The sequence below is a fragment of the Rhinatrema bivittatum genome, chromosome 3 (genome assembly GCF_901001135.1).
Source record: "Rhinatrema bivittatum chromosome 3, aRhiBiv1.1, whole genome shotgun sequence".
Lineage (NCBI taxonomy): Eukaryota > Metazoa > Chordata > Amphibia > Gymnophiona > Rhinatrematidae > Rhinatrema > Rhinatrema bivittatum.
Window position 1 is genome coordinate 501,321,053 of NC_042617.1, and position 24,781 is coordinate 501,345,833.

General features: G+C 43.8%; 1 protein-coding gene across 1 annotated transcript in view; it reads left to right on the plus strand.

Annotated features, from left to right (window-relative positions):
* Nucleotides 1-7,307: 7,307 nt before the first annotated feature.
* LOC115088845 (cysteine-rich venom protein-like) overlaps nucleotides 7,308-24,781 on the plus strand; it is an 80,775-nt gene continuing 63,301 nt past the window's right edge. Inside the window, exon 1 of the mRNA XM_029597030.1 lies at nucleotides 7,308-7,389. The gene's annotated coding sequence lies outside the window, so the exon portion shown is untranslated. The remainder of the gene's footprint in view (nucleotides 7,390-24,781) is intronic.

The window sequence follows — 24,781 nt, forward strand, 5'->3', positions numbered from 1 at the left end:
ATCGCCTGCCTCAGCAAAGATGCCGAGACAAATTCTAATAAAGTGTTTGCAGTTTCAGGATAGTGTGAATTCTCAGGAATTGGAAACTGATATTTAAAAATTTAACCATTATAATTGTCCTGAAAGATAGTATTGAAATACAAAAGCTCCATGTTACATTGGGCTCAGTGAAATCAAGGCTACATACAGTGTTTTTCAGCAGGTTTAATCCTCCTGCTTTGGCAATGGGCATAACATCATGTCCCCAATGGGGTTGGGTGACAGGACATTAACTCTCCATTTGGAAAGGTTTTCAATCTCAGTCAAAAGATCCAGAACGGGCCATGCTCAGTTCATAGTTCAGACCCTGCATGTGGATCTTAGCCAAATTTTAAATTCAGCATTTAAAAATTGCATCATCAGGATGCAAACTCACCCAAAGTGGTGTATATTCATCAAAAAACAAGACTATGTAAGTGGGTATACAGTCAAATAAAAACAAAACTATATTGTAATATCAAGAATAAATAACAAACATAATAGGGCCATGTTATTAACTCATATATAAAAGGGACATATCATTAAATCAGAACAAAACAAAAAACAAACTCAACACAAATAAAACAACCACTCTTACATAATCAAAAATATTTACAATCCATAAAGCAGACATACAAACATTAACTAGACAAAGAGCAAATAGCTGTCATTAAAATGGCAGCACACCTTACAGCCATATTCCATGAAAGATCCAAAAGGAAACCAAGAAGATATTTTTGTTGGTTTATTTTTCTTTAGTAGAAGATTTAATCTTCTTGCATTTGCAATAGTCAGAACATCATCCCAATAGGGCCTCATGGAAGGATGCTAACCTCCATATTGTAGAGAATCTTAAAGTACAAGTTGGGACCATTGTCAGTTTATTGCTCAGATCCTACACTAGGACCTTAGCCAAAAGAGGCTGAGAAGTGGGGCTTTATAATATCTCAGTCATTATGTTACAATACCTGACCAGACTCAAGACACTACATGCATCAAAGCCATATCCCTTTATGGACCCAATAATGATTGACAATTTTTTGGATATAAGTCAGAAAAGTGAAACTGTGATCACAGCAGCTCCAGCATGCACTGTCCAGTTCACCACTCCCTGCAAGTGCAAGGGTATTAGGCGCCCTAGAAAAACCTTCCAGCCTTGTACCCCCATTTCATCACACCCTCCTCACACACAATTAAAAATTATGCATTTATGATAACATATTTTACATGAAAAAGGATATTCAAAGCATAGACTTCTGAGGTAAAAATATCACTTAAAATATGAATATTATATTTATGTGCACTGCTGTGGCGCCAGCCAAAAAATTCTGCAAAAAAGCAAGAGACACTTGGAACTCATATGATATTAGGCCTACTGTAATGCATCTTGGGCATAGGCATTACCTTCATAAACAAACAGAATTACAATGAAATAAACTTTCTGTATCAAAACAACACTAACTGCCAGCACTCAAACAGCAACAACTCTACCTATGAAAGTTAACACTGCAAATATTACACCAGGCCTAAAACATCAATACATCCCCTATTAGGAAAACAGAACAAGCCAAGCTGCTATAGATCTCTACATACAAACTACACACTATTGGAATTCCTTACTCAGTCACACATGCAAACACAGATAGATCCTCAAATACAGAATAAAGAGATCATAAAATATAAATAGAAATGAACAGGCAAAAACTGAACTGGAAACTGCAACAAACTAAATTATATATGAACTGTAACAATGAAAACACAGAAGCATTATCATTTCTCATGAAACAAAATTAGTAAAACATACCAATAAAAAGAATAATTCAAAATTAATGAATACAATAGCATTCAATAATTAAAAGGTCACATAAAATTTTCCAAACATCAATAAAATATTTCTAATAACACATCAAATAATACCCAATAATTAGAACTAATAAGAATGTTTAAAAAATTGCCTGTTATCCATATCTGGAAACTTTTAATTTCCAGAAACCCTAAAATTGTCATGGATTAGCAGGCAGAGAGGAAGTGGAGTCAATTTCCCACATACATGCTCGCTCTCTTTCTCTTCCGCATGAATACACACATGCATGCTTTCTCGCATTCTCATTCTCCCACACACATGCTCTCTCTTTCCCCCACATACATACACACCTGCTCTCTTTGTCTCCCACACACATGCTCTCTCTCTCACTCTCCCATAAACGTTCCCACACAGTCTTGCTCCCCTTTCCCCTTCTCCCCAGCACTCTTGGTCCCCTCTCCTCTCCAAGACACCCCACTTCCCAGGAGTCTTAATCCCCAACCCCTTCTCCCCCCCCCCCCTTCTCCCCCCCCCACTCTCCATCAGTCTTGATTTCCAGATGCCTATCCCATCCCAGAAACCACTCCACAGCATTCTTGCTCAACAGGCCCTTCCCTCCCAGACCTCCACTTCCCAGCAGTCATGCTCCCCAGCCTCCTATCCCCTCCCAGCCCCCGTGCTCCCCAGCCACCTATCCCCCCCCCCAGCCCCCCTACTCCCCAGCAATCTTGTTCCCCAGTCCCCAGCAATCTTGTTTCCCTACCACACCTCACACACTGCAGGTGGCAGGTGCATGATTTTCTGAATGCTGTACACCCCCGCGGGGTGCTACCACGATCTCCTTGTTCACCGTCCCTGCTCCTAAAGAATGGAAGGATTGCGGCCTTGCAGCACAGGCTGCTTCCTCCCTCCTGGTTGCTGGTGCCTGAATGACATCATCAGGTGGAGGAAGCAGCTCGCACTGCAAGGCCACGATCCTTCCATTATTCAGGAGTAGGGAGGTGAATCAGGGGATCACAGTAGCACCCCATGCCACCAATGAGGCTTCTTCCATTTTTGACTGCACCCCCATTCCGATGCCTATGAGTCAAAGAGCAGCGCAACTCTGCCAGAAGTTAGCAAGTAGCACATTTAAGACTAATCTGAGAAAATTCTTTTTCACTCAACGCTCAATTAAGCTCTGGAATTTGTTGCCAGAGGATGTGGTTAGTGCAGTTAGTGTAGCTGGGTTCAAAAAAGGTTTTGATAAGTTCTTGGAGGAGAAGTCCATTAACTGCTATTAATCAAGTTTACCTAGGGAATAGCCACTGTTATTAATTGCATCAGTAGCAAGGGATCTTCTTGGTGTTTGGGTACTTGCCAGGTTCTTGTGGCCTGGTTTGGCCTCTGTTGGAAACAGGATGCTGGGCTTGATGGACCTTTGGTCTGACCCAGCATGGCAATTTCTTATGTTCTCAATTATCAGCGTGGCCGGCGGGCCGCATTGCTTTTCTACTAACTGAGGCCCCTCATGGTGGCAGCGCTATGGCACCTTTTGGTAGCGGCTCCTTTGGCCGTGGCCATATTGGCCATAGGCATGCTACGGCTCTGAATGACAGAACCTTTGCAGAGAGCTGTGGTTCTTGCTTGCAAGCTATTAAAGATACAAAATTGGGAAATCCCAGGGCCAAGAACCCTGGGGGTCCATAGAGATAGGAAGTGAAGCATCAGCAGGAAGGTCTTTTATGGATGGATATGCTACTGTATATGCTGGATTGAATTGCAGATACTGTACTGTAGTACTACAGTACTACAAATCTGTACTACAGTACAGTACTGTACTGTAGTACAGATTTGTTATAACCTGTTGCAATGTAAACTCGTTTAATGTAAACCGCTAAAAGAAGCGATAGTTTGAGTTCCTTGTAAACCTGGGTGATATGTATTCTATACAGGAACTACCGGTCTAGAAATACTATAAATAAATAATAAATAAATAAAGTACTGTAGGCAGTTCCCTGTAGGCAGTTCCGAGTACTGTAGGCAGTTCCCTGCTTCAAAGGTCTGACAATCTAAAGGGATCTATTTATTAATCCACAGTATTTTCCCCCAGAGGGACGATGGTTTAGTAAATTTCATGGGATTATTCCCAGAGGTAACAAAAAAATGTGACAAAATGACCCCACATGATGATGGCTTCAAAACCACCATCTTTTAAAGGACCCAAGCGGCCTGAAGACTACATCCACTTTCAATAAGTAAAAACCCCTCTCTACTGAGAACCCATAGAAGGTCTATTGAGACCTCCTGTCCCACCCCTCTTACTCAAGGCACCTGGAAGGGGCCAAAGTGTAAAAACAAAAACCCTGTACCTCCAATCCCCCCTACAAATGTCCATCAGAGGTCGATTGGTGCCATTTCAGAATGGCACCATTGGACCCAGAGCCCTAGGGGCACTCCTGGACCTACTGGACTAACAAGGACTTCTTGTAAGTACTGAGGGGACTCAGGGGGTAAGAGGGGGGAATGGAGGTAGAGGGGTGAGGGGGCAACTTTTATCACATAAATGGGTGGTTTTTGGCTCTGGAAGCAGAGAAGAGCCGGCACCTTCATACTATTTTTTTTTACTCTTTACAGTTTGGCTGCTTCCAGCTGTAGCGGGTGGGGTATCAATAGTCTCGAAAGACGAGTGAGTCTGTGAGCCACATGGGCCTTTTAAGAAAGATCTCGGGCGCATCAGGATGTGTGCTAGCTCCCTCTTGAAGTGTAGCTAACTTTCGCCAAATAACATGGTTTGTGAATTTTAAAGCAAGCTGCATTGTTTGATTTGCATACTGATTCCCTATTTATGAGCTAATTTGCATGCATGCAGATCAGCTCATTTTAATATCTGCATTGTGCCTTTTTTGGGGGGTGGATTGAAAGTGGAATTTGAAATTCCATCTATTATCCCTGTGCTAAGACATTTATTGTGTGGTTAAGCCCTACCACAGCTTAGCAAATGACCTTCTAAGTTTGTACCCGAGGCAATGGAGGATGAAGTGACTCACTCAAGGTCGTAAGAAGCATAAGTAAGAGAAGTAGGATTTGAATTCTGGCTTTTATGTTTATTTATTTAATTAATTGTACTTGTTAATCACCTAACCATGAAGGCTCAAGGCAATGTACAGAGCAAAAATTACATAAAATATATAAGTATTATATAGCAACAATCAACATATATGATAATAAACCCAGACTTCATAATTACCAAAAGCTAAAAACATAAAATTAGAAAAAATTAATAAGATAACTCAAAACCCTAAAACAATAATACATTTGGAAAAGGAATGCATCATAACTGCCATTAAATTAAAATCAGGTGGTACCCTCCAAAATATAAGCACTAATCTAGAATTCCAATCAGGAGGCATTTTAAGTAAAGGCCTGATTAAAGTAAGGGGCCTTGAGGGTACACCTGAATCTCAAGTAGTCATTCTCCAGGTGCAAAGCCATAGGAAGGGAATTCCGGGACAATACATGTAAAAGCCCTAGCTTTAGTTTTGACCCATCTACCGTCCTTGGCTGGCGGAAAACATAACTGAAAACTGGCCCCTTACCTAAGGGGATGAGCTGGTACACATATTCCTTAGTTTATTGACCAGGTACTGAGGTTCACAAAATCTTTCTGAGTTCTTCGGTTGATCTATAGCCTGTATCAAAAGAGAATGACCTTCCTGAAGTCTCTTAATTGCAGCCCCAAATGAGCTGGGCCCTCCTGAACAACAGTATCCTGCAGGACCGCAGGGTCTGCCCTCTTTGATCCCCAATCCCATACACCAGATCTGGAGGAGTATCCTCTCCTTGTTCCTGGTGAAGATGACAAATCTTTTCACTAAAATTAGTTTTTCTGGGTCAATAGACTCGCTAATAGAGAAGGGATTATGCAAAAGTTCTTTTATTAAAAATAGCATTCACAGTCAAATTTTTTTTTTATATTTAGCTCATGCCTTTTTAGTGGTAGCGCAAGGAAAGTTGCATTCAGTTATAATAGGTATATTCCTGTCCCCAGAAGGCTTGCAATGTAAAGGGTTAATTTACTAAGCCACGTTATCTAGCGATAATCCACGTTAAACACGTTATCCCCATATCGTGGTGATAGCACACAATACCTCAAGTCAATGTATTTTAAAAGATTTCCTCACCCTATATGCATTAACTGCTTCTCATGCATTAGCATGGATAAAATCAACTAATGCTTGCAAAGCAGCTAATTACTAGTCAATCTAAACAAAACCAGCCACATTATTCTATTGCATTTGGAGGAGGTGTAGTTATTTTTTCCCAGGTATTTTGAGATGCTAATGCTCATTCCAAGGTACCAAGGATGCTTTTAAAAGGGTCCATTGGCCTAAAACTAACTACCCCTCCACAAATAAATCCCCTTGGGGAAGTCTAGTGAGACCCCTGCTGACCCCTCGTCTCCTTTTGAGGCAGTGAGGGCCCAAAAAGTTTTAAAAAATAGAACAAAAGCTTGCATGGTGATGCCCTATTCTGTACCCTAATTCTTCCCATTAGATGCAAAATTACCTCCTCCCTCCCCCATACTCCCATGCCAAAAACAACCCACTCACCCCCCCCAGTACCAGGACCCCGGCCCCCACCCCCAGCCCTCACCCCAACAAAAACCATAATCCCTGGGGTCTAGTGGATCTCCTTCCCCCCTCCCTTCTCAAGATAAAAAGCCCTGGGGGCCTTTGGAGCCCCCAGGGCACCCCCACCTCAAAGAAGACTCATTGATGGACCAGTGGGGGCCTGGAGCGCCTCCATGCTCTGGACTCGGTTGATGCCATTGCCCCATCACAACAACTATGACGTTATCAGGAGTTAACTCTTTCTAACATATATCTTGGTCTTCTTTACCTGCAAGAGGAACAATACCTTAAAAGAGATCATAAAATGGTCCGACCAAACCAAAGGGACAATTTCAATATTGTTAATTATCTCTGCAACACCATTAATAGGAAAAAAAGAATAGACCCAAGACATGACCCACTTGATGTACAGCTGATCAATATACAGTTTAAGATCTAATAATTGCATAACATCCAATAAATCTTGCTTAGGGCTTGGCCCTGGACCCTCTGCATCAATATTAAAATCACCAAAAATCAATATGAATGGATATTCTGCCAGCATTGAAGAAATAACTTATGACAAGTCCTCAAGAACCACATGATCATCCCAGGGAGTCCAGTAAATAAGCAGATTTGGCATATTCTTGTCCCCTAACATAAGCAATAAGCATTGAAAGCCAGAGATGCAGAAATATTATTGTTTGCTTATCATAGTAGACTCTTTCACAATCATCCCCACCCTTCCTTCCCTACCCTCTGAATGTAAGTTATGAACAAATTTGTATTAATTTGGAACTAAATCATCTTCTTTTAACCATGTTTCTGAAAGACAGAAAATATCAAATTTCCTGTCTCTAACTAATTCTGCTAATAGCTGAACTTTCCGTTTACAGGAATGAGCATTAACCAGGCCTGTATTAAGCTGATGTAATGTCTGCAAGGATCCCTTCACCTCTGTGCACTTCTTAAAAGGTAGGTTAAAATCCAGGGGATAAATGCATAGTGAGTCTCCATATGGGGTAGGGAGTACCCAGACCTCCCCCTACGAAGAATCACTGGAATGCTACAGAGGTGGCTCCTCTCCTCCTCAACAAGATGCTATCCCTTTACACATTTTCCAAATACAGCCAATTTTCAGATATTTAACACAACAAATTTAATGCACTTCAGTGCACGAATATGCTCAACGGACTACTCCCCTTTGGATCCCCCCCACCCTTTGGAGACAACATGCCTCTGGCGGCCACTGGCTCAGAAATCCTCTTGGGCAGAGTAATGATGTCCGTGGAAGGTGGAGTCATGCTCAGGGAGGCAGAATTTTACCCCAAGAGAATTTGAGAGTCAATGTCTTCAAGCCAGTGGCTCAACCAAGTTTTCCCAGGTGCAAGTGTTTCTCCCATGGGTCTCAATGAAGACGTTGAAAGGCATACATTAATTTACGTTTTTAGGGGGAGACTACAGTGCTCTTTTAAATAACATGGGAGTAGTTTATATCACCACCACCGCTGAGGGAACAAGATCCTGGTGGCAATGCTGGAAGGAGAACACGGCTGGCTTACTACCACCAGAGCCCCGAATTAGGATCAGAGAGACGCTGGCGGGGAACCACGGGAAGGGGCGCTCCCTCCCCCAACAGGTGAGAGAAGGAAGATGCCGATGCCAGCTGGCCTGCATCCACCCACCGACTGCCCCTTTGCCCACTCATCACTGCTGAGGGAACAAGATCCCGGTGGCAATGCTGGAAGGAGAACACGGCTGGCTTACTACCACCAGAGCCCCGAATTCGGAGCGGAGAGACACCGATGGAGAACTGCGGGAAGAGGTACAACAAAGGAGCTTGTCCCTTTGTGTGCCCCAATAACCTTTCCTATTAACTTAACTCACTCTAACAATGGAGCAAATAAACTTTATCAAACCCATACTTGGACAAGGCATCAACTGTGAGCTAAGAAGGCAAACACAAAAACAGAACCAAAAAAGGAATACAAACAAATCTTCCCCACAATGAGTAACAACTCTCCTACAATATCGTACGGCCTAATATTTACACTCCTACTACTGAATGTTCAGTCACTGGCAAAAAAAATCCCACTGATAAATGATCTATTAGAACATATAAATCCAACTACCTTCTGCATTGCTGAAACCTGGCTGAACGACAAAGATAATGTTCTTTTAAATCAAATTGATCATCCCAACTATGATGTCTTCCACTTCCTCAAACCTAAATGTAATGGTGGAGACCTACTAATAATTAATAAAAAAAGAATTCAAACTCACACCGTATAATGTACAGATTAACTCGCCCTATGAGGTGGCAATATAAAATCACCACAACTAATCATAGGAATGGTCTATTGCCCACCTGGAACACTTCAAAAAGATTGCTTACCCCTAATCAAACTATTTACTAAAGCATTTCCATCACCAGACTACAATAATAGTAGGAGACTTATCCGATATGTAGATAGAACACGAAGAAGTGAAATCTTTTTAGATATAATGGAAGCAGTAGGATGGTCACAATTTGTAACCAACACCACTCATAAAGCAGGACATATCCTAGATCTAATATTTGCCAACTACAATAATTACTTAGGGGTAGATTTTAAGATGTGCGTGCGGGCGTACATGTGCACACGCTATCCGGCGCGCACACATGTACGCCCAATTTTATAACATGCGCACGCAGGCACGCGCATGTTATAAAATTGGGGGTCAGCGTGCACAAGGGGATGCACAATTGTGCACCTTGCGTACACCGAGCCCCGCTGCCTTCCCCGTTCCCTACCCCCACCCCACCTTCCCTTCCCTTCCCCTACCTCCCACGCCCTTCCCCCCTACCTTTATCTTTTTTTAACTTCTGTTTCAAAACGCACTTCAGCCCTGGGGCTGAAGTGCGTTTTGAAACAGTGCGCATTCCCTGGCACAGCGGCAAATGGCTGCTGTGTCAGAGACCTCTGACAGGGGGTGGGGAATAGCTGGGCAGGCAGGGAGATGGGGTGAAGGGGGTAGGGAGAGTCAAGTAGGAGAGAGAGGGAACACAGGGAAGAGGATATGGAGGGGGTCAGGAATGCTGGGCAGGAATGTGAGTGTGAGCAGATGATTGAAAGTGAGTAATTGGGAGAAGTGAAGGATGATGGAGGCATGGAAGGGGAGAGACACGGTGCAAGAGCCATAAATCTTTAGTTTTGGGAATATGCATTTCTTCTGTCTTTGTACTTTGCTTAGTGAGGGAGGATTTGTATTTCTGTTTCTAGCTCTCCAGTTTTGCACTGCATGCAGAGTGGCTTTTTGAGGTTTCCACTCCATTTTTTGTCTCCACATTTGTAATTTGTGGTCTCTTGTTCCGTATTTGGCAAAGGTCAGATCTGTAAGTGTAATTGAGGAGAGGTATTTTACTAGTAGGTAGGGATTTGTATCAATCTTTGTTGCATTTTCTCATTCTCAATAGGACATGCATTGGTGCTGCACTGCTTTTTGAGTTCTTGGAATTAGTCTTTCAGTGGTATGGAAGGTTTCCTACATGTGCTGAATTTTTTTTCTTCAGGTTTTTAGCCCCGTGATGGTCAGGTGTTCAGTGTGTCACGCCTGTAAGCATTATCTGCCAGGTGTGTCCCAAGAGAAAAAAGGTTGAGAACCAGGCTGAGTGGTTAGCGCAGCAGGCTGAGAGCCAGGGAAGCCAACGTAGGTGACTTTAGGAAAATAACTTCACGCTTCATTGCCTCAGGTGTGAACTTAAGATTATAAGCCCTCTGGGGCCAGGGAAATACCTCCTCTACTCAAATGTAACTTGCCTTGAGCTACCAAAGGCAAAAACAAGAACTACATCTAAAAAATGAATATTGCAAAAGTGATTTTTACCAAATCAGAAAAAAAAATGTGAGTCAGAGGGCAGTTACATATTATTGCAGGGCTTTCTGGCGGGGAAAGCACTCACCATAATAAAGGGGCAGCAAGATTATTATCACGTTGTAGAGCCTTACTGACAGATCAAAATGCATAAAGTCCTCAGAGGATATGGCAGCAGCTGGGATGTTGCGCTTTTTGGATGTATAGAGAAAGGGTGATTGCTGAGAGCAAGATTATATATTTTAATCAATAACTCACAGCTTGTTTTCTAGAAATGACTACTGGGTATTTATGTGTGACGGATCTGCACACAATGAAAGACTTTTGAAAAGGCAACATAGCATTGTCAGACCATGCATCTTTTCAACTTGGTATCAGCTTCTCCCTTACAATTGCTCTCAGAACATTTCTGGTCACTGCCTTGTCTTTCAGATTTTATTTTTGGTTTATTTCTCACAGTCAATCTTTGACAGAGCTGTGGGGCATTAAAAGCAAGCTCCTGTGTGATTTATGATCCATTATCATCACTTAGTGATAAGAAGGGTAAACGAAACTCTTGTTGCATTGTGTGGAACCTAAGCAATGGCACCACGCTTGTGATGTCAGATGACCAGAAGCAATCAAACACAGGACTACTTTCTAGTCAGATTTTCTTTTGATAACTAAAGATTGCAACTCAGGTGTATTGTGTCAAAGAGGAGCAAAAGCTGCCCAATGCCCTGACCTTCTATGCTAGGCCAGCACTGGTGCTAAAACTAAACTCCGTGATGTCGCTCTAAAACTAGAGATATAATCACTTGAGTCACCTATGTCATTTTTGGCTTCCAGAGGGCAAATATTAGCCAAATATCAGGTATTTCTGATTAACCCTTATCGCAAAAGGGGATATTTGTGTGCTAGTTGACACTTTCAAACACTCAAAAAGTTATTTGCAGGGGTCCAAATAAAGATATTCAGAGTGCACAAGAATCAGAGCTTGCCTACACTCTCAGTCATGGGGCCATACTCCCCACCTCCACTCCACTCACACATGGTGATTAACCTATGTAGATAGCTTTTATTCCCCTCCCCAAGACTTCTACCCTGTTTAGGTTGACCTAGCAGCCTCCCTTTGCCCACATACCACCTATTATTTCCAAGACAAGGAAGAATGCAGAGTATATTTTCTTTTCTTTTCCTCACACTGAAAACCATGGAAGCCAGCTCCTGCCACCCTCATTCCTTTCACTCCACCTGATATTAAGGAGATAGGGACCACGATGGCCACTGCCTCAGCCTGCTGCTCAGTCACCACAGCAAGCTATGCATTTTCCCTCCCCTGAGCCCTACATCTATTCCCCTTTCTCACAACCCCTCACCATTACACACTATTGGGATCTACTCTGTGTACACAGGCACTGAGCCGCCTGCATTCACACCCATCATTCAGGCATATATGTAATTAAGCACATGTATGCCTGAATGGTGTCCTTTATCATCATAAAGGACACCATATGTCAAAGAAAAAGAGGAAGATTCTTTTTTTTTTTTTTTTTAAATTAATGATTTTATTAACTTTCAACGTAACATTGCTAGAACAATATCATTATGAATACAGAATACAGAAAAGTCCCCAATCCCCCCCCCCCCCCCCCCCCTGTCCCCACAGGCGTAGCGGAGCTGTGGCCAGTCTGCTTCAGGATCCAAAGTCAGTAGAAGTAAAGAGTGGCTTCTCATATGCATACCAGAATGTCAAAGTGTGCATTGCTTATAAAAGACACTTCACCTCTAATGCACCATGAAGGACAATTTAGTGTGATACATTAATGTGATACATTCCCACCCAAGATGCAAACATTCCCTCAGATATCTTCTGATAACTGAAAGCAATATCAAGTTACATTTGAGCAATCTAATCAAGAAATGGTTGCCAAGATTTAAGGAAAGAACACCTTCTCCCATATTTGGTGGCCGTTAACCAGGCCAGCCGGTAGTATGTATTAAGTTTATCTATAACCTCCGGTAACTGAGGCTCCTGTGCTGTCTTCCACCGTACTGCTATCAAATTACGGGCAGCTGTAAACGTATGTGAACAAAATCGCTGTTGGGTCCTATGTAGGTCATCAGGATAAACATGCAACAGGGCGAAAATAGCAGAGGCAGATAGAGTAACTTGGAATAGGGTACTTAACCAAGTGAATATGATCTCCCAAAAGGTCTGTATTTTTTGACAAGTCCACCAAATATGAAAATAAGTTCCCCTACTGCCACAGTTTCACCAGCAGGAGTCCGATGCCGCCGGATATGTCCTATGGATTCATTATTTATTTTTACTAAGAAAGCATTTACATCTTTTGCCCATTTCTGGCAGGGTGGGCCGGAATGAGGATAGGATTCTGGAGTCTCTGGGTCTTCCCTTGATTTCAAGGGTGCTTTCTTCTCTTGCTGAAGATGCAGCATGAGTTATGTCTAGGTGAGGATGATAAAGGAAAAAAAAGGGCATACGTCAGACAATACAGAAGCCAGTAGGTTCAAAGAAGGAAAGATGGTGGCACATGTAACTATATTTCCAATAGGGCCCCTTGGAATACATGTGTGCATGAATTTGCTGGTGGCATTCCTGGTCTGCAGGATTCCAGCTCTTTGGAGAGAGTGCTGCATACTCAGGGTCAAGAGGGGAGACGGCTGAGAGGGGATAGGATAGAGGTGTTTAAAATCATGAGAGGTCTAGAACAGGTAAATGTGAATCAGTTATTTACTCTTTCAAATAATAGAAGGACTAGGGGCACTCCATGAAGTTAGCATATGGCACATTTAAAACTAATCGAAGAAAGTTCTTTTTCACTCAACGCACAATTAAACTCTGGAATTTGATGCCAGAGCAAATGGTTAGTGCAGTTAGTATAGCTGTGTTTAAAAAAGGATTGGATAAGTTCTTGGAGAAGTCCATTACCTGCTATTAATTAAGTAGACTTAGAAAATAGCCACTGCTCTTACTAGCAACAGTAACATGGAATAGACTTAGTTTTTGGGTACTTGCCAGGTTCTTATGGCCTGGATTGGCCACTGTTGGAAACAGGATGCTGGGCTTGATGGACCTTGGTCTGACCCAACATGGCATGTTCTTATGTTCTTATGAGAAGAGAAGAAGTGGGAAGAAACTCAGATTCAAGAGGACTGTATTTACACCAAGGAGCAAGAACAAAGAAGGGAAAATCAGGATGCACAGAAGGGTAAAGACATCCAATGTAACCAAGAAAGACAAAGATAGTCAGGGAACATAGAAATAGCACGTCGAGTGGATCTTCGACTAACACGTCTCAGGGAGAAAGCTGAGTTCTGCCCTCCTCTGTGGGATGTTTTAGGGTAATGATTCGGTCAGTTTGTAAAGTTTCCTTGCGTTATGTTGGCGGTTTCTCTTATTTTCATGATGGCTTGTTTCAGTCAGGTTTTTGGGGGTTGGGTGGGGATGGAGAGGGGGGGGGGTATGTATGCAGGGAATGGAGTGTGTATGGTGATGTGTCTATTTAGTGTGTTTGTAATATGTCTGAGGAGAGTGGGGGGACATATATACAGGGCATAAAATGGAAAGGAGGAGTTGTTCTCTGCTTCATTATCTTGTATAGCAGACAAGGAGTTGTTTCTATATATTTACCATGTTACATTGTCTATGTATCCCTTTACAGTGGATTGTATTCTCTTCCTTTTGGTCAATAAAAATCATTTTGCAAAAAAAAAAAAAAGAAACAGCATGTGTCTTCCTACTCCATATAGGAGAGGGCGATGCCCAAAGAACATAAAAGAAACAACACCACAACACACACACACACACACACACACACACACACGCTTATAAAACAGAGAAGCACAGAAGGAGAATGTGTTAAAGTTGGACAAAATGATACACACAAACAAGACAGGAGAACACAGCAGGTGGCAGACTAGCATCAAGAGATACTTGTAGAAACACATGATTGACAATGACAGATATACTTGGCGTGGATCACCTCCACCAGCCAGAGCTGCTCCTCTAATCCCGCATACACCTGATTGTCCTTCATCAGCTGTCATGGCACTCTTGCCCCTTCTATTAAATCTACCTCTATTTGTACCTGCCTGCTGTGCTGCCACAGGTCTTATTCTATCTGTGTTTTTCCCCCCCTCTCTCCGCCACTAAGGTCTCTTTGTGTCTAACCCATGCATGCTTGAATTCTCTCACTGTTTTGACTCCTATAATCTCCATGGGAAGTCTGTTCCAGCTGTCCACCACTCTCTCAGTGAAAAAGCGTTTTCTCACATTCCTTTTCTGCTTCCCGCTCTTCCGATTCATATGATGACCCCTTGTCCTTGAACTTTGCATTCTATGGAAAATTCTTTGTGATACTTTATCGAAGCCTGCTAGATAGTTGAATGTTTGTATTATACAGAATCTTCCCTTTCCCTTCTTTTTTCTAAGGAGAACATCTTTAGCTCCTTCTTTCTCTCTGTGCATGGCTTATAGTGCAGATCATGCATCATTTTGGTGGCCCTTCTTTGAATTTTCTTTTGTAGATATGGTCTCCTGAACTGAACATAGTACTGAAGATGGGGTCTCTCCAGAAACCAATAGAGAGTTAATATTAATTATTTATTTCTTTTAGCGATACCTCTCTGTATACTATGAGGTTTCCCAAGTGCTTTGTCTGTCACAGTGCCTGGCTACCTTGAGCTAATCAGACATGACTGTTTCCTGTTTTGTGATTGCCAACTCTTCAACTCCAGACAGGTCTTTGGAGTTTTGCATCCTAAATACATATTTTGCATGTTCTTAGATTAAAATATAGTTGCTATATATTTGAGCATTTTTCCAATGTTTTAAAGTCATTTTTCATTTTTTTTAATCCCCTCTGGCACACTTTCCCTTCTAACCTTTTCCCAAGGGTTAGAAGAGGACTGGGCCTAGCATGGATCCTTGCAGATGTTAGAGTTGTGGACCCTTGTGTGGTGGTGTAGTTGACACAGCTGGACGGGCAAGCCCATATTGCCCATACCAAATGTTGGCGAATGTACCCCGGATGGGATTGGCTGGAACTTCACCTATACCAACCACCGTTCCCGCAGATTGAGCCCTTGGATTGGATGGCTGGCAGGTCTTAGGAGGATCCCTGGGGTAATGGCAAGAGAAAACATCCAGGTCCAGGCAAAGGTCGGACAGGCAGCACACAGCACAATCCAGTAGATGAACCAAGGTCAGGAATAGCCTAGTGGTTAGAACAGTGGACTATGAACCAGGAGACCAAGGTTCAAGTCCTGCTGTCACTCCTTGTGACCTTGGGCAAGTCACTTTACCCTACATTGCCTCAGGTACAAAAACTTAGATTGTAAGCCCTCTGGGGATAGAGAAATACCTACAGTACCTGAATGTAAACTGGTGTGATATCTCAATTGAGATGAATGTCGGTATATAAAAATAATAAATAAATAAATAAAATAAATAAACAAATGTAGGTCAGGTCCAAAGCAAGGGTCAGGTCCAAAAGGCAAACAGAGAAGTCCGAGGACAAGCCAAGGTAAACCAGGAAATCAAGCTAAGGGAGATAGGGCAAGACAAGAGCAAGGACAGGAACAAGGCACAATGGTAAAGGCAGGGAGTGGGCAAAGAGGACATACCAAAACACAGGACAACTGAAGAGGGCAGGAATACAGGTATAGGAGCAAGGAGAACACAGGCAGACAAGGTAAGGAAAAGCAACATGTACTGAGGAGCAGATCACTCAGGAGACCTGTTGCCGACACAAGAAACATGGGGCTGAACAGGTTTAAATAGTCAGAGGCGGGTAACATCAACCAAGAGCAACTACTGTAATTTCCCACCTAGGTGCACACACCCAAGTGCATAATATGTGCACTTGGGTGTGTGTTGCCAGGTCCCTGCTGTGGGCACATTTGTATGTGTGTAATGGTGGCATTCTGCTAGATGGAGGGAGATTGACACCAGTGAGTTGGGGAACATTGCTGAGGTCCATGGGTTTTAACAGTACCTCCCTTCCAAAGCTTCCTCCCCAAGTTCCTGGGCTTGGATTTCATGGAAGGACCAACAAAACAAGAAGGGAGGCGATCTATGAAAGCCGTAGTGGTATCAACAAACAAGATAGATGCCAAAATGTCTTTTATACGTATTTATTATGGTGGAGACGTAAAATTGCCCAAGTGGCTGCCTCAGGGGCTGACTAGTTCAAAGATTTGAACATGCATATATCATTTAATGTGCAGGTATGACAACACCAATCTATATCTATCAAAATATTGAAGTTCATACACATAGTCTCCACTCTTGTGTTTCTCAGATCTGTATCCCTTCCAGGCTATGAGGTACTGTAGCTTATTACGGAACCTCCTTGAATTAGAATTTCAGCAACCTCTTATTGCGTATCTTCTTCCATGAGGAAGACATCAGGTCGAGGCGGAGGTCTTGAAGGTCAAGAGAGGACAGCCAGCTTCAACAGGGTTACATGGAACATATTATGCATTTGAAGCTTGTGGAGTAGGTTCAATAGGCTACATTCCCCACTTGATGTACTTCTGGGAAGGGTTTGATAAACTGAAGTACAAACTAGAGGGAAGGCATGCAAAGCCTCAAGTTATGGGTGATTAACCAAGCTAAGTCCCCAGGTCGGAGCTGGGGTGCTGGCCACTGCTTCCTGTCTGCCCTTTACTTTCGAGTGTGCAGCAGCTTGTTTTAGAAGTGGGCGCATTGAATGCCATAGATCAAGTAACTCCTGCCCTTTTACATTGGCAGCTGGGCACTTTGAGATGGCTAACGGCATGGGTATCTAGGAATGCTGTCCATAGACCAGGTAAAATGGGGAGGAACCAGTAGATTTGTTGATGTGGTTATTATGACAGGCTTCTAGGATGTGGTTAAGGTAGCTAGTGTAGCTATGTTTAAAAAAGGTTTGGATAAGTTCCAGAGGAGAAGTCCATAAACTTCTATTAATCAATAGGAAATAGCCATTAGTAGCATGGGATCTATTTAATGTCTGGGTATTTGCCAGGTACTTGTGACTTGGATTGGCCACTGTTGGAAACAGGGTACTGGACTTGATGGACCTTTGGTCTGAATCAGTATGGCATATCTTATGTTCTTATGTTCTTAGGTCCAAGGAAGCAGGGAGGGTTCATTTGATCATCATCGTCTCCTGCAGGGGCTGCATTTTTTTTCATGGGGAAGAATGATGTTTCCCTCCACCCATGTATAGATTACCGTGGCCTGAATAAGATTACTAAGAAGAACCGGTACCTGCTATTCATGACGGACTTATAGGATTGACTCAGAGGGGCTCAAATTTTCACTAAATTGGACCTGCGAGGGGCATATCATTTGATCTATATCTAAGAGGGTGATGAGTGAAAAACCACCTGTAATATCCAAGACAGATAATTTGAGTATCTAGTCATGCCCTTTGGACTATGCAATGCCCCATAGTCTTTCAAATGATGGCCAATTAAATCTTTCAAAATCTTCTGCACACTAGTGGTTGTCTATTTGGATGACATCCTTGTTTTCTCCAAGACATTAAAACAGCATTCATTACAAGTGAAACAGGTCTTGTGGCATTTGCAGGAGCAACAACTCGACGCCAAGATGGAGAAATGCTCCTTCATGCAGATAGAGTTACCCTTCCTGGGTAACATCATGTCATAGACTGGGCTCTGTATGGACCGGAAAAAATTGAAAGCTATCCTAGACTGGCCTTGACTGGTGGGACTCAAAGCATTGCAGAGTTTCTTAGGCTTTGCCAATTATTACCACCAATTCATCCATGGCTACTCTTCCTTGGCTGCACCACACACAGCCTTCATGAAAAAGGGAGCAGACCCCTGTGTCTGAAATTAAGAAGTCCTGCAGGCTTTTTCACACTTAAATTCCCTTCCTAATAATTCCTAATATTCTGTTTGCTTTTATGACTGCTGCAGCACACTGAGCCGACGATTTTAAAGTATTATTCACTATGATGCCTAGATCTTTTTCCTAGGTGGTAGCTCCTAATATGAAACCTAACATCGTGTAACTACAGCAACGGTTATTATTCCCTATATGCAACACCTTGCACTTGTCCACATTAAATTTCATCTGCCATTTGGATGCCCAATCTTCCAGTCTTGCAAGGTCCTCCTGTAATGTATCACAATCCACTTGTGATTTAACTACTCTGAATAATTTTGTATCATCCGCAAATTTGATAACCTCACTCGTCGTATTCCTTTCCAGATCATTTATATATATATATATATATATATATATATATATATATATATATATATATATATATATTAAAAGCACCGGTCCAAGTACAGATCCCTGAGGCACTCCACTGTTTTCCCTTTTCCACTGAGAAAATTGACCATTTAATCCTACTCTCTGTTTCCTATCTTTTAACCAGTTTGTAATCCACGAAAGGACATCATCTCCTATCCCATGACTTTTTAGTTTTCGTAGAAACCTCTCATGAGGGACTTTGTCAAATGCCTTCTGAAAATCCAAATATACTACATCTACTGGTTCACCTTTATCCACATGTTTATTACCCCTTCAAAAAAATGAAGCAGATTTGTTAGGCAAGACTTTCCTTGGGTAAATCCATGTTGACTGTGTTCCATTAAACCATGTCTTTCTATATGCTCTACGATTTTGATCTTGAGAATAGTTTCCACTATTTTTCCTGTTGCGATATTGTGTTCAAATGTAAACCAATGGGATGTTCCCAATGACCGTCGGTATATAAAAATACTAAATAAAATAAATAAATAAATAAATAAAATAAATATTTTTCCCAGCACTGAAGTCAGGCTCACTGGTCTATAATTACCCAGATCGCCCCTGGAGCCTTTTTTAAATATTGGGGTTACATTGGCCACCCTCCAGTCTTCAGGTTGTTGCATTCGTGCCTGCTTTCGCCCTCGTTCCACCCTCTCTACCTGTGTGGCGAATCCCTCTGGGCCTGATGGACAGCTTGCTGCTGCAGCGTCTCCATGCCGCTTCTCCCTGGCATCCCTGGGCCGGCTCGACGCTGCGGATCCGCCATGTTCCTGATGACATAGGGGGCGCGCGCACCCGCACTCCAAAGTATGTACCAGCAAGGGCGCGAACCTCAGGGGCGTCTCCTGTATTGACGTCATCCGCTTCCAACATTAATGGTCTTTACTTTTGCTAACAGATCGAATTAGCAAGGACTTGCTTCGGCTGTCCAAGCTACTCTGCAACCGAAGGATTGATTGCGGGGATTCTTTGGACCGCTTCTCTCTATGCTATTCTGCCCTCTTGGACTTACCAGGGGTACCCGCTCCTCGGGGGCCCCGCTCTCTTTTCTCTATTTCAGATTACAGATAGGAACCGGTACTCACTCCTCGAGGGTCCATGTTCCTAAACCCTCTGAAGATTCTCTATTGCCTGGAAGCGATCGCAGATACGGACATTGTGAGTTACTATTTCAGAGTACAGACAGGAACCGGTACTTGCTCCTCGAGGTCCCATTTTCCTGAACACTCTGAAGATTCTCCACTGCCCAGAAGCTACCGCAGGTACAGACATTGTGAGTTACTATTTTCAGATGGCATATAGGAACCGACACTCGCTCCTTGAGGGCCCATGTTCCTGAATACTCTGAAGATTCTCTACTGCTTGGAAGCCATTACAAATATAGACATTTGTGAGTTACTATTTCAGATTACAGATAGGAACCGGTACTTGCTCCTCGAGGGCCCATGTTCCTAAACACTCTGAAGATTCTCTACTGTCTAGAAACTATTACAGATACAGACTATTGTGAATTACCACTGCTCTCTCAGAGCTTTCCCTGGAACCAGGTACTAGCTTCTCGAAGGCCTAACTCTTTCCAGCTACTGAGCTTCTCAAGACCTTGTGTGAGTTATTATCTAAGTACTGGCTATATATATAGATATCCGCATACCCTGTCTATTCACTATCTACAGTCTCTTTACAGCTCAGCAACCCTTGGGATCGCAGTTCCAGCATCTGAGGGACTTCAGCCCTGCTGGGCATATCAGCTCACTACTGCCACTTCTAGTTGTTCTACTACCTGTCTAATAAAAGAACAATCTGTGTCTGTCTCCATATTCAAGTCTAGCCGGTGGTCCCTTTCAGGATATCCTCCTGGGGGCGCTGTCATCTGCCATCGGCCCAAGGATTCACCAATTTACATTCCTGGCCAGCTGAGCACCCTCTCTAGTACTCCGCTGATACAGTTTGCCAACTCAGCAGTCTACATCATAATAGATTGCCAACTCCTTAGCAGATCTGTAACAGATTGCTGGCCCCTCCTTCTATAGGAGCCAGTTCACAACAGACTGCCAACTCCTCCTTCCATAGGAGCAGAATTCTGACAGATTGCTAACTCCTCCCCCTTGGGGGAGTAGATTCTATCAGATTGCTACTCTCATCTGCTAGCTCCTCCCATCAGCATAGCAGATCCTCAACAGATTGCTAACTCTTCCCATCTTGAGGAGCAAAGCCTAACACAGGTACAATGGATGATTTTAATGATAGGTTACAAATTTTAACTAATAGATCAGAAATTTCATTTTTTAGTTCCTTCAGTACCCTAGGATGCATACCATCCAGTTCAGGTGATTTGCTACTCTTTAGTTTATCAATCTGGCCTACTACATCCTCCAGGTTCACAGTGATTTCGTTCAGTTCGTCTGACTCATCACCCCTGAAAACCATCCCCGGAACTAGTATCTCCCCAACATCCTCATTAGTAAACACTGAAGCAAAGAATTCATTTAGTCTTTCTGCAATGGCCTCTCTGATAGGCACACAGGAGAGTTGCCATGTTGAACTAGGGTGGCCTCTCCTACCATCTCTGGGCCCGAGATTTTCCTGGCTTGTCGAGGCAGCAAATTGTGAAATGCCTGGAGCCTGTGCATTATAAGCACAAGTTTAGACAGCTACGCTGCTGGTGTTCCTCTGGAGCAAACCTTAGATAATCCACTTACATGCGTTCTTCAGGAGGATTGGGGAGCACCAAGGTCCTGGTGGTGCTATTGGCTGCTGGAAGTGGGAGGCCAAATATACCAGACATTGGGCCTATCCTCATTCCTTAGCTCTTTCTTGAAAACAGAGGTCTAGCCAGATAGCTAACCTGTTAAGGAACTTCAGAGCTTCTGGCAGGTCCTGCCTGACCAGCTCATCTTTAATAGGCTTTGATAGACCATCAAACTGTCGTCTCACCACTGTAGCTCAGAGGCCAATGTCTGGAACTGGACTGCATATTCCCTGACAGTCAGGGACCCCTGGCGGATCTGTAGAAGATCAGAGGCAGCTGACAAAGCTCATCATGGCTCGTCAGAAGTCTCGGAAAAAGTGATCCAGGTTCTCCAAAGTTGGGTCCTCCCAATAGAGGAGAGGCCCAGGCCAAGGCAGATCCTCTCAGAAAAGACAGTATGAATGTTACCTTGGTCTTGTCCATTGGAAAGAGCACTGCTTATATGGTGAAGTGCATGCAACACTAATTAATAAACCCTCCGCACATCCAGGGATCACCATGGTAACTGAGTCGAGGAGCAATCAAGGAACCGGCAGTATGGGGGATGTTGGTGCCGGCAGGCGTGAAGCTGCAGGTGGAGCTGGTTGAGTTAAGATGGCGTCCAACCAGACCGTGAGCTTTTCCCAAACCCCCATTACTTGGTCCAATGCGTTCTGTTGCTGCTGGATTCATTGTGCTATACCTGGAATGGCCTGTAGCACAGCCAATCCTTCCAGGTCCATTGCCTTGGCAAACTGGTAGAGTTGTGGACTCTTTTGCAGTGGTGCAATTGATACAGCTAAATGGGCAAGCCTTTATGGCCCACATCTACCGCTGGTAGATATACCCCAGATGGGACTGGCTGGAGCTTCAACTATACCAACCCTCGTTCCAGCAGGTTGAGCCTTTGGTTTGTATGGTCGGCAAGTCTTAGAAGGGTCCCTGGGGTAATGGCAAGAGAGAAAGTCCAAGTCTAGGTGAAGGTCAGGGCAGGCAGCAGACAGCAAAATACAGTTGATGAACCAAGGTCAGGGCAGGCAACAGACAAGCATGGGTCAGGTCTAAAGCAAAGATCATGTCAGGAGGCAAACAGAGAAGTCCAAGAAAGGCTGAGGTCAACCAGGAAGTCAAACCAAAGGAGATAGGGTTAGACAAGAGCGAGACAAGGGCAAGGACAGGAACAAGGCACAATGGAGAAGGCAAGGAGCAGGCAAGGTAGATAAACCAGAACACAGGACCACTGAAGAGGTCAGGAACACAGGAACATGAGCAAGGAGGAACACAGACAGACAAGGCAAATAAAAGCAACATGTACTGAGGAGCAGATCGCTCAGGAGACCTATTGCAAGGCTGAGCAGGTTTAAACAGCCAGAGGCGGGTGACATCATCCAAGAGCGACTGCAGTGGTTTCCCACCTAGGTGCATACATAATATGCACACTTGGCCATACGCACATGCCTTAGGCACCTGTCACCAGGACCCTGCTGTGGGCACTTAATGGTGGCATTGTTCTGGGCAGAGGGAGATGGAGGCTGGTGAGTCAGGGAAGACAGCTGAGATCCATGGGTTCTAACAGGGCTAGAGAAGCAAGGCTTACATAATCCTTTGGCACTTAGTGCTTTTCTGGTCAAGGAATCATTGTCCATAGTAACTTACCGGCTATAATTTCAGTTGTGTTTTAGCATCATGGACAGTAATCTCAAGATCTTTTCAGCCTAGTTTCTGAAAGAAAAGGCAGCTTATGAGAGTGCTGTCTCTTTGTGTATGTGTGCCTAATAACTTTTGTGTTTGATGTCCTATTTATTTATTTATTTATTAAAACTGATAATCAACCTTTCTTATCCTCCCTCACAAGAGGAGTAACTGAACTCAGGTATGTGGTGGTGGTGGCCTGGATTGCAAACTGGTTGATGGACAGAAGACAATGTGTGATGGTAAATGGAACTTACTCTGAAGAGAGAGCGGTGTTAAGCGAAGTGCCGCAAAGATCGGTATTGGGACCAATCCTGTTCAATATCTTTGTGAGTGACATTGCGGATGGGATAGAAGGTAAGGTTTGTTTTTTTTGTGGATGATACTAAGATCTGCAACAGAGTGGACACACCGGAAGGAGTGGACAGAATGAGACAGGATTTAAAGAAGCCGGAAGAGAGGTCAAAGATATGGCAGCTGAGATTCAATGCCAAGAAGTGCAGAGTCATGCATATGGGGTATGGAAATGCAAAAGAACTGTATTTGATGGGGGGTGAAGGGCTGATGTGCAGGGAGCAGGTGATAGTGTCTAACGATCTGAAGTCGGGGAAACAATGTGACAAGTTCATAGCTACAGCCAGAAGAATGCTGGGCTGCATAGAGAGAGGAATATCTAGTAAGAGAAAGGAAGTGATGATCCCCTTGTACAGGGCCTTGGTGAGGCCTCACCTGGAGTACTATGTTCATGTTATAATTAGTGAGGTTTGGGTGGATCCTTGGATACTGTGGCAGCTGACCACACCCACGGGGGGAAGTCCCATGAGGGCCACAGGTCAGGCTCAGCTTAGGACACACAAACACAGAGATTGATCTTTTACTAGACAATGTGGAGAAGCCACCAGAGATGGCAGTGGTGAGCAGTAGAAGTAGCCTGGCTGGACTAGTATCCTTCAGGCGCTGGAACAGCAACTCCTCCGGTAGCAGTGCTGTAGTAGAAAGAACTGAGAATAATGAGTACAGTGGAATATGCACCAAGCCCCAGTATGGAGACCCCAGGATAGGGAGAACAGGCCCTTGAGGAGCGAATACCTGATCCCTGAGAGCTGAGAGGCTTGAAGGTAATGTACTCACACAGCGGCTCCACGGAGGAGATGGCACTAGGGCTGGAACGGAGGCAGGCCCTCGAGGAGCAAGTACCTGTTCCAGGGAACAACTCTGAGGTGAAGATGGTAGTACTCACTGGTGTTGAAGATAGCGAATCCTTCCAGGCAGAAGAGAAGGTAGGAGCAGGCAGCAAGTCAAGGAACATGGGCCTTCGAGGAGCAAGTACCGGTTTCCTGATAGTGTCCTGAAAAGCAAGTGAGGCCCCCGAGGAGCGGGTACCCTGTTAGCGTTAAGAGTCCAATGAAAGATTGGAGAGGCAGAGTAGCTGGGTACGGAGAGCGAATCCCATCTGTAAGAATCCCCTTGCTAACTCAAAGGCTAGCAAACATTGTAGACTTTAAATATCCGGTCAGCATGAAGTCATCACAGGGGGACGCCCCTGAGGTTCACGCCAGGTAGGAAATAAGAGTGAGGGCCGCGCGGTGCGCACATCCTAAAGTACCAGCAGAGCATGGCGGGAGGCAGCGCCCAAGCCGGTCTGGGGACACCGGAGAAGACAGCAGGCAGTTGCCATGGCAGCCAGGCGTCCATCCATAGCGAGAGGAGGTGCAAAGAAAGAAAGGTAGGCGGAGTGAAGCCGTCAGGAAGGGACAGTTGCAACAGTACCCCTCTTCAAAGGGCGATCTCCTCTGCGGGTACTAGATTTTGAT